The sequence below is a fragment of the Sinocyclocheilus anshuiensis genome, unplaced genomic scaffold (genome assembly GCF_001515605.1).
Source record: "Sinocyclocheilus anshuiensis isolate Anshui unplaced genomic scaffold, SAMN03320099.WGS_v1.1 scaffold981, whole genome shotgun sequence".
Lineage (NCBI taxonomy): Eukaryota > Metazoa > Chordata > Actinopteri > Cypriniformes > Cyprinidae > Sinocyclocheilus > Sinocyclocheilus anshuiensis.
In genome coordinates, this window is record NW_015557100.1 from 17,780 (window position 1) to 27,886 (window position 10,107).

Sequence of the window (10,107 nt, forward strand, 5' to 3'; positions counted from 1 at the left end):
ACGCTGAGTGCCATTAAACAGCTTGAAAGATCAAAGACAATTTTTAATATAACTCCGACTGGATTTGTCTGAAAGAAAGTCATATACACCTAGGATGACTTGAGGGTGAGTAATTAATGGCCTAATTTTCATTTTTAGGTGAACTAACCCTTTAATATCATAAACGTGTGATTAGTTGACTAATAGCTTAAATGAACAACCAGTAGTAAACTAGGAAAATCTTTAGCTGTGGCCAGGCTTCAGTTGATATATATATATATATATATATATATATATACACACATATTTACTGCAGGCATATTAGATATATGTACAAAATGACATTTACACACAAGTGTACACTTGCACACAAACCATGACAAACCTTGAGATGGAAAGCGTTCAACGAGGTGTTGTGTGTTCCTGTGGTGCAGCGAAATCGCAGTTGCTGCTCAAGGGAAGATTCAATCCCATCATGCCCCTGGCTCCCTCCTGCCCCCTCTCGTCTCTGATAGACCGTGCAGCTCATGCCAAATACTTTCCGTACCCACTGTATATATATATATATACACCTATATATGTGAATTTGTGTGTTCTTACTTGACAGTGAAGTTCAAGATGAAATTTTGTCCCAATGTTTTGCAATCTCCCTCAATCTTAGCATCAATGCTCAATGTTTTAGCTTCAGTAGGGGTCGGAATGTTGTAGAACTGAGCCACCTGAGAGAGTAAACATGAACAAAAACACATTTATAAACCATCTCATAGCAAGATAACCACAAAATGCCAAGAGAGGAAAGAGAGAAGAGACTGAGTGTGAGTCGATGAAGCTGAATGCACAACAGACCTGCACAGACACACAGGCTGAGCCCTTCACTTCAATGCTGTATTTCGCTGGAACGTTCTGCAGCTGCTTCTCCTGGTACAGTAACTTGTTGTCCTGATTGACATCAAAGTGGTGAGTGTCTCCTGCTGACTGTACAGTCACTGTGCTGGAGCCGTCAGAGCTGAACACTTTGGTGGCGTACAAAGACAGAGCCTGAAGAGCCACCACTGTGTCCTGAGAAATAAATATGTTCAGTAATGTGACTTTCACCCATTATTCAGCAATCATGTGTTTGATTTGAGTAGTTTGAGTCACCTGTGTAGAGGAGAATCCTCCATAGGCATTCTGCTGCTTCACGGAGCCATCAGAGCTGAACACTTTAGTGGCGTACAAAGACAAAGCCTGAAGAGCCACCACTGTGTCCTGAGAAACAAATGTGTTCAGTAATGTGACTTTTACCCATTATTCAGCAAACATGTGTTTTTGATTTGAGTAGTTTGAGTCACCTGTGTGGAGGAGAATCCTCCATAGGCATTCTGCTGCTTCACAAGCCAGCTGACAATCCTGTTAGCAAAGCCCAGATCAGCTGAAGTGAGTGAATCTGCAGTGAGAGCAGCTAGCAGCACATATGAGCTGATCTCCACTGCCAGAGAATCAGAGTCATCAGCAGATGCAGACTGAGACCAGTGGAGATGAGACCCTTTAGGACACATGGACAAAAGAGACACCAGTAATTCAACAAGCATGAAAAGACAACAGAAATTCATCAGAAACAAATCTCTTACCCTCTGAAATAGCAACATCCTCCAGTTTCTTGAAAAGCTGCTGTCGAGTGTCTGTGTCTTTAGCCAGACTGAAAGTGTAGGCGAGCAGAGCAGTGGTGTAAGTGTTTTTGACATCCACGATGACGGACCTCAAGCATGATAAACCTTTAGTGACGACAGGATCCTGAGAAAAAAAAAAACAGAGAAACAGCTGCTGTGAGCATAATTGCTAAATGCTGTGAGTTTATACTGTGTTTCCTGTAGATGAACTTACTGTGACTGGAGTTTCCAGTTCAAGCAGTGATGCAGTAATGTAGGCAGTCATGGTCACATTATCATTCACTCCACCCTGGAATAGAAGAGAAATCGGGATAAATAAAGTAACACACTCAAAACTATTAGAGGAAAGTTCATCTAGACAATGTTGATGTTAATATATTTAAATATTTTTTTATAAAAAGTTACATTTACACTTTTACAGATAGATAGATAGATAGATAGATAGATAGACCTTCATTCTGTTGTTGAACAATCTTCCTTGTTGGATGAAACAGCCGTCTGAATCCTGTCTGCTTATTAACCATTCCTTTGCACTCTGAATAATTTGTGGATCAATAAATATGTATTTCTGTGCTTTGCCAAAAGACCTCAGGACAAAGGCAGTCAACCTGGTGTTTGAAAGATTTATTTAAAAAGAAAATGTCATCAGATGTTTCAATAAAAAAAAAAAAAAGCTCTCAAACCAAATGATTTGAACTTTTTTTCTTTTCTTTTTGTTTTGATTGTTATTGTAGATTATTAACAAAACTCACTTAACAAAAGAGTAAAAAATATTTACCATGTATTCCCATCACCATAACCAAATGTGCTGTATGCACCATCAAAATGCTTGTAGTTCAGTTGTCTCTGGTATCCTGTTTAGTGTGATAATAGTTCACTTTAACCGTTTGTTTGGGGTGATCCAATGTGTCTGACTATTCAGCTTAATTGAATGAAATTCAGGTGTGTTGAAAAATGAACAATTTGTTATCAGTCTCAGTACTTTCTTGACATGATTGATTTCTCTCACCGCTCTTAAGGAAGCCTGTGGCTCTCTCTCGGATGGCTGAGGTGAGCTGCTCTGTGTTTTCCAGATACTGCAGAATGTAAATATTGGGAGAAAGAATAGCCATGTTTTGTTCTCCACAGCCGTATGGCATCCGTAATAATCCGTGAAGATTCCTCAATGCACGACCCAATATGTCCCCTACAAAACAAACACCAATGAAACACTACATTTTAGAAACCCAAACACAAGCTTCTCATTTCTGCTTGTGTATGTAAATGTTACCAATGACTGAAACAGTGGATCTGGCTGATCCCTCTATCACATCTTTAGGAAGAGTCAGATTCACTTCCTCTGAGAGACTGTCGCCTATGAACCAGAGAGACAGAAACACATATCATTGATTAGCAGAGTAACACTATAAATTCTAATTCTAATACCGTCTGTTAAGTCCCATTAATAATAAAAATAATAAGCACAGGCAGAAATTACTGTGATTAAAGCACTTTGTAAAAAAGAACACAAAATAGCCACAAATTTGAAATTTGGCACAACTTAACCACTATAGTTGTCATGAAAGGTTGACAAATTTCAGCTCTCTTTATTAAAATTTCACAGACATATGAGCATATTTTGGTATATGGTTTGTGTTTAGAAGATAATGGGCTAATTAGTCTTTACAGAACATACATGCCAAACAAATTGATTAATCAAAATTCTTTTAGCAACTTTTTGTTAGTTGAAATCTTTCTTGGTCCCCTAAAAACTAAACACAAGCCAAAGAATCCCAGCATTATTGATGCTTAAGCCCCAAAATAATTGCATACAACCCCTTTGCACACCGTAACCAGCTGTAGGTCTCTGTCTTTTCAGTTCCTTCAGCCTGCAGAATAAAACAGTAACATGAACACATCATACTGACATGAGCAGCATTAGGATAATGGAGAAATTATGTCTGAGAGCCGTTTGACGTGCGCTGACCTGTACAAGCAGACTTCGTGTGACTGTGTCAATGCGTCCTCTCTCTGGCACGCTCACAATCTCATTGTCACACACAGTCTGGGACGCCTCTGCCTCTGCACTGACTGTAATATTCAAGACTCCTACAACACAAGACATGTATGTGAAGATACCACAGAGACTGAGAAACAATGATTCAGACTGGAAAACTCACCGAGAACAGAAGGAGTGAGGATCCATTTAAAGGTTTTTCTTCCATTAGCACACAGACAGGATGAATACTGATCATCAGAGGAGGCTTTGAGAGTGTAGTCTGAGGAAGGAGCTGGAGTCACTTTAACCTGTCAGGCAAACACACATGATTAGTGCCATATTTGATATCACTGGATAAGACTGAGTCTGAAGTCTCACCATGATGCACTTGGACAGATAGTTGAAGACAGTGGCCTTCAGCTCAAAGATCTCCCCACGGATGATGGAGTAAGGCAGAGAGAGCTCCAGGAAGAAGGGCTGGAAAACTGTCAGCTGAGCAGGAGGAGCCAGACCCAGACCTTTGGAGGACAGACAGAAGGCCTCCGTGTCCCAAGAGGTGATGGTGTCAGGAACTGTGACAGGAACCTGAGCTGATCCAGAGTCTCTGTTTTGGAATTACAACAACAGGCCTATTTCATTCTGATCTGCCATTAAGCATCCATTTTTTCCTGTTATATATAACATTCAGCACAGAAAAAAAAACTGGACTCAGAAACTGCAAAGCAAGTATGATTTTTTTTTTTTGTCATCTGGACTTGAGGGAACATGTAGTAAAGATATGTTTCAATATGTTGTCAAAAGTACTGATTATGTTTCACAGACCCCACTTCAGCAAGCTCCCAGATCCATGTTTCTGGAAAAACTTTTCGAATCGTCACTGCTGGAGAATCTCTGCTAAAATCAGCATCTGGCAGTAAAGACATCCCTAACTCTGGCTCTGGAGCATATTGCAGGGTGTCTACAGATATGAACAAGTTAAATTTAAGACTTTTTAAGACCTTTTCAATTTTATATTAACCTCAGGATGTTATTTACTTTTATAAAGGTCAATTTTTAAACCTTATTAAATGTATGCATCATATTTCATGTCAAATTCTTACAATTGACAATTTACACTAAGGCTGTTATCAAACAAATTAATTTATATTGCACAATTACAACCGCAATAAATAATGTCATGCGATTATTGTTTTAAATGTAATTTTGAATATACAAATAAGAAATGTTGGGTGGGGGGGATACATACTTTGAAACATACTAACCCCGCCAGTAGGTGGCGGTAAGTCATTGAGTCATTCATTCAACCGTTCGCTGAATCAGTACAAAACACCGCTGCGTGCTGCTTGGAGGTTGCGCAATACTTCTGCCGTGATCTTTGTTTGGAACTATTTTAGTTGGTGAAACAGAACAAAACAGTCAATATTGTGTCTAAAATGTATGGAACCTAATTACGTGACTGCTTAACTACTTGTTTATTTTAAGTAAAAATCAATGTAACATTTTCAATCGTGAGAATATTCGGCAATTAGCTCCCTTGTCATGGTATGTTGCTACATCATGTTATAAATAAAAAACGTAACATTTAGAATTTTTACCTCAGCAGTTTCTTCTGTGAGTTTCTTTGTCTCGTTCAGCTCTTTTGCTCATTTCATAAACTCATTTGATTTGATTTCTCCATAAAAGTCTTACAAAGAAACAGGCAGCGCGAGCCTAAATAGCGCAACCTTGATACCAGAAATACACTGTCTATTATCAATCGCTAAAAAACTCAACACTCTGAATTTTTACCTCAGTATGTTTCGAGAAGGGTCTGGCTGCAGACTTGCACTTGCACTTTCAGACTTGCACTTTCAGACTTGCACTCTCAGACACTTGCAGTCTTTATTTTGTATTTTTCTGTCTGTCTAATGATTGTAAACAGTCACTGAGTCCGTCAGAGACTGGAGAAATTTTTGCGGAATTGGGACCTAAAATATTTAAGGCCCATCGAATCTAAATTTAAGACATTTTAAGACTTTTTAAGGACCAGCGGCCACCCTGTGTTAATGATACATCACTGAAAAAAATTATATTTAAAGAGGTAAATGTGGAAATATGTACTGTAAGTGAACAGGACATCAAAATAACCAAGTTCATATACTGCCGTAAGTAAAACAGCAAATGGAAAACAGATCATCATAACACAGTTTTATTTTAGTGTTGTGGAGTTTTTTTGTTTTTTTTTTCAATTATTTTAGTTTACTAACTAGTTTTAATATTTTAGAGCTGTCGAAGTTAATGCATTAACTTCATATGTAACTTTCATATGTAAAAACTAATAACCCCAGAAAAATGTTTGCCTTTTCCTACTACATCGCTCTAGTTGTGGATATAAATTTCACAACTTTATTGAACAAATTGAACATATGTTATGTCTGAAATATATTTCAAAACAAACACCTACATATTTAAAATGACAGAGTAAATTATAAAGATACATGTACCCATATAAAGGTGTCTGTAATAAGTCAAGCCTCTGTATGACAGACACTGAGGGACTCGCACGGCCAAATTTGTTGCCATCTTCAATCCCACTCTCTGTAAAACGGTAACAAAATGGCATGTTTGATTGTCAGAACAATCAAGTTGGGTTTCTTGTGCAATTACTTATGCATGTACAGAATTTACCCAATCAATATCTCCCAATCATTATCTACTGCACTGTCACTCATATAATCCACCTACCTTTAAGGATTCATAGGTGTTGTCTGTCAGTAAAGCTCGACGAGGTCTCAAATGCAGACACCCCTGCTGATCTGTAACAGTGTAAGGATAACCTGACACTGATTTCACTGGCAGCAGGTTGAAGATCTGTGATGAGACCACATTCACATTAATGTTTATTCTCCTGAGATCAGGATGTCATCTTAAATACTGATGGATCATAGAGATATCTAAGGATAGTCTGTTCTCACTTGATTCATCCTGTAGATTCCCAGACTAAAAAAACAGGTAGTCAATACGAATATCTTAAAGCATTTACACCTTGTCAGTATCCAGACGTTCCCCTGGCTTCAGGATCAGGACGCTCTGATCTACAGCACTGAGGCCGCACAGTGAACCAGGCTGAGCTGAGAGCTGGAGAGTGTTTTTCTCACCAGGAACTGCTTTAGCAGGAGAAAACTGCAGACACCTGTAATGACAGTAAATATTATTTATTTTAGGACTGAGCCAGAAATACAGTTTCAAGAGGCTTATTTCTCAAGATACTGTACAATACATACCTTGTTACTGAAACATTTTTCAACATCAAATTGTGTGCTACCAGCAACAACATTTTCACTGGGCAGAACACAGTAGGTTAGAATCTGCACTGCAGGAGCCAGATCTGCACCAACAGACAGTTTGAACGACACTGTGCCACTTGCTGCTCCATTAGAAGACTTCACTTCAACCTTCTCATATCCATGATGAACGATCACTCCTCTGGACACGACCTGAAACAGACAGATGACACTCCGATGACAAACTGACCAGTGCACAATTAACAATGAAGTCAACAGCGTAACAATGTACATACTGCACATTCTCACCATATAGACAATGTCAGTTTTGAAGTCTTCAGCAGTCTCTCCAATAAAATAGTACTTTATGGTCACTGTAAACTCAGTATCACACTTCAATGGTTGCTCAATATTCTCTATAATCAGTTCACTTAATGTTGGGGTGTATGGAGTGGCAGCCCGGAAAAGCTGAACTGTTTTTCTGTCCGTAGAGAAGTAAGGTGTTGTGTGATCATTATAATGAAACTCTGGATACACTCTAGCCTGAAAAACAAAGAAACTAAAATTACTCAAGCAACTGAACCCTTCAACGAACACAAAAAAAAACTAGGTAAATAAAGTGATCATACCATCAGATTAATATATTTTTCAGGAAGACTAGACGTATTAAGAGAGAAGCTGGCCAGTCCATCACTGTCTGTAGTGAGATTTAGGAGCAGTTTTGAGGACCAAGTTACACCATCAAAAAGATAAACCTGTTTGTTTTGAATTGGTGCATCTTTGAAATTTGAGAGTTTGATCTGTTGAAAATAAGATTTTGAAGGAATACATTATATACTGTAAGAATAATAAGAATAAGAATAATAAGAAAGAATAATTCTGTACATATCAATGTTGTTAAACTGAGACAAACTCATTTTAGACTTACTTTTCCTTCTATAACTGACCCATGTTCATATGTTTTGGGCAGGTCAGTAAGTCTGACTTTTCCAATTTCATAAGTGAGAGATATAGTTTCAGATTTTGTCATGGTGATCTCTGTAAATGGTAAAAACATTTCTTTTTTTATTTCTTAAAAAACACACACACAGAAGAAATGTGTGTAACAGGGATCTGACCAAATCCAACATCTCACCTGTTCCTTCTTCTGTAACCATTGCTTCAACAAGAAGAGAAATCAGCTGATATTCCTTTAGTATGTTCAAAAAGTCTGATACATCTATGGTATGGATGGCACAGCCTGTCTTTTTTATCTAATTATAGTAAATGAACACAAACATTAACTAAAGAGTGGTTTACTTGGATAAATGGAAGAAATATATTATGTACCGTTACTTGTATTGAATTTCAACTCGCATACCTCAGTGGTTTCCTCTAAACAAAACGAATTTCTATCGGGGATGAAGGTAGTGCAGAATATCATAGCACACTTTTACCCATGATTTACCAGGTACAGACTGCCCGTAAGTGTATCTGTGAAAAAGGTACAAGCAACAGATATACAGCCCAGGGTTGAGCTAACAAAATAATAAATTAGGATGGGGTTTACAGTAGAGTTAAAAAATAAATACAATGCTAAAAATAGAAGAAAACACTGCTCACTCTTAATGCAGGAAATAAAATAAACCACTCACTTTCCGCAAACCTCAATTAACAGTTCTTCTTCATCAACACTCACTTCATTGGGTCTTTTTACAGAAACTTCATACTTTGGCAAAACTAGAAATTAAACTTTTAGTAGTCAAATTAGAAATGAATATACAAAGATATTACTGAAATTCATCCCATGAAATATTGCAAATGGTTTGTTTTTATGACTTACCATATTTTTTCACCTCAAAATAATCTGAGATCATCCTGTCACCAATATAAGTCTTCAGTCTGTACACACCTTGACGGGCCTCTGGGTTTAATTCATAAGAACGCTGCAAAATCCACCTTGTTGAGGAAACATTTGTCCATTGACCAATTCTGTTACCCTGACTGTCCTATTTAGACACAGTTCAGATATTTAGTTACAGTCAGCTCTACATGTCCTGACCATTAACGAATTACTGAAAATACAATAACGGCAAATATAACAGAATTTCTACAGTGTTAATATTTAAAAGGTGTGTTTCATATGACTGTACAGAAGGAGATTTTGTGTTCTTACCTCAAGCACGACAGAACCATACTGCAAAAGAACAAATAATAATTGAATTATTTAGGATCTCAAAATTATTAATAGCCAAAAATGTGTTGTTTTTTAATAATGTATTCAGAATGTAAAAGAAAATAAGGGAGATAAAAATCCAAGACAAAACACATCAGACCTGCTGATCAAGCGGTGCAAAGTTTGTATCCATGGTAACAATTCTAAAGTTCACTGTGAAAATAAAAATGTGTATTATAACCTCTGCTTTTAACGTCTAAATCTCTTATATATGCAGACAGTCAATAGCATACAAAATAAATCAGAACAATTTAACAAAATAGGCCTACTTACTGAGAAGAATTCAATTTAAGAGCGCATGCGCCTAAAGTAAACTAAACTAAACTAAACTAAACTAATGTAATATCAAAGACAACGACGTGAATGAAACTGCAAAGTCTTATCACATTTTTAATGACGAATTCAGTGGAGGACCAAATTAATCAATTAGATCTAAATAACAAACAGTGACTGGATCTAAATAGACTTGTTCGGCATTGCTGGGAACACCCACAAAAACGTCATAACCGTTTATGCCGGACTACCGAAGGTAGCACTGAGCGGGTAGCACACATTATCAGAACTCCGAAAGTAGTTATGGATATACAACGTATGAAACATATCAAGCTTAATGTTCATATTTATATGCACTCCAGATAGGCTACACTATTTACCTTGCAATGATCTGTCATTAGTCCCGTCCCCCTGCACCCGCAACCCAGTTCTGATGGGGCTTACAGTAACCCTCCTTCGCATCACAATCAAATAAATCTCACAAAAAACACAATCCCTTACAAAAATTTGCAATGGTATTACTATAGTAAAAGTATAGTAGGCCAACCATGTTTTTTTGGCATTTTTATTACCAATTGTAATCTATAACCACAGTTTTACTACAAATACCATGGTTAAACTATGGTTAGTGTAGCAAAATGTTGTTTTTACCATGGTTTGACTATAGTAACCATGTTTTTTGGTTGTAACCATGTAAGGGATATTTTCATGTTATTTTATATCTTTTTATTTTACGGCATGTATTTGTGA

At 37.2% G+C, this 10,107-nt stretch overlaps 1 pseudogene; it reads right to left on the reverse strand.

Annotated features, from left to right (window-relative positions):
• Window positions 1-9,819, reverse strand: part of LOC107677514 (alpha-2-macroglobulin-like) — a 12,364-nt pseudogene extending 2,545 nt beyond the window's left edge.
• Between the last annotated feature and the right edge of the window lie 288 nt (window positions 9,820-10,107).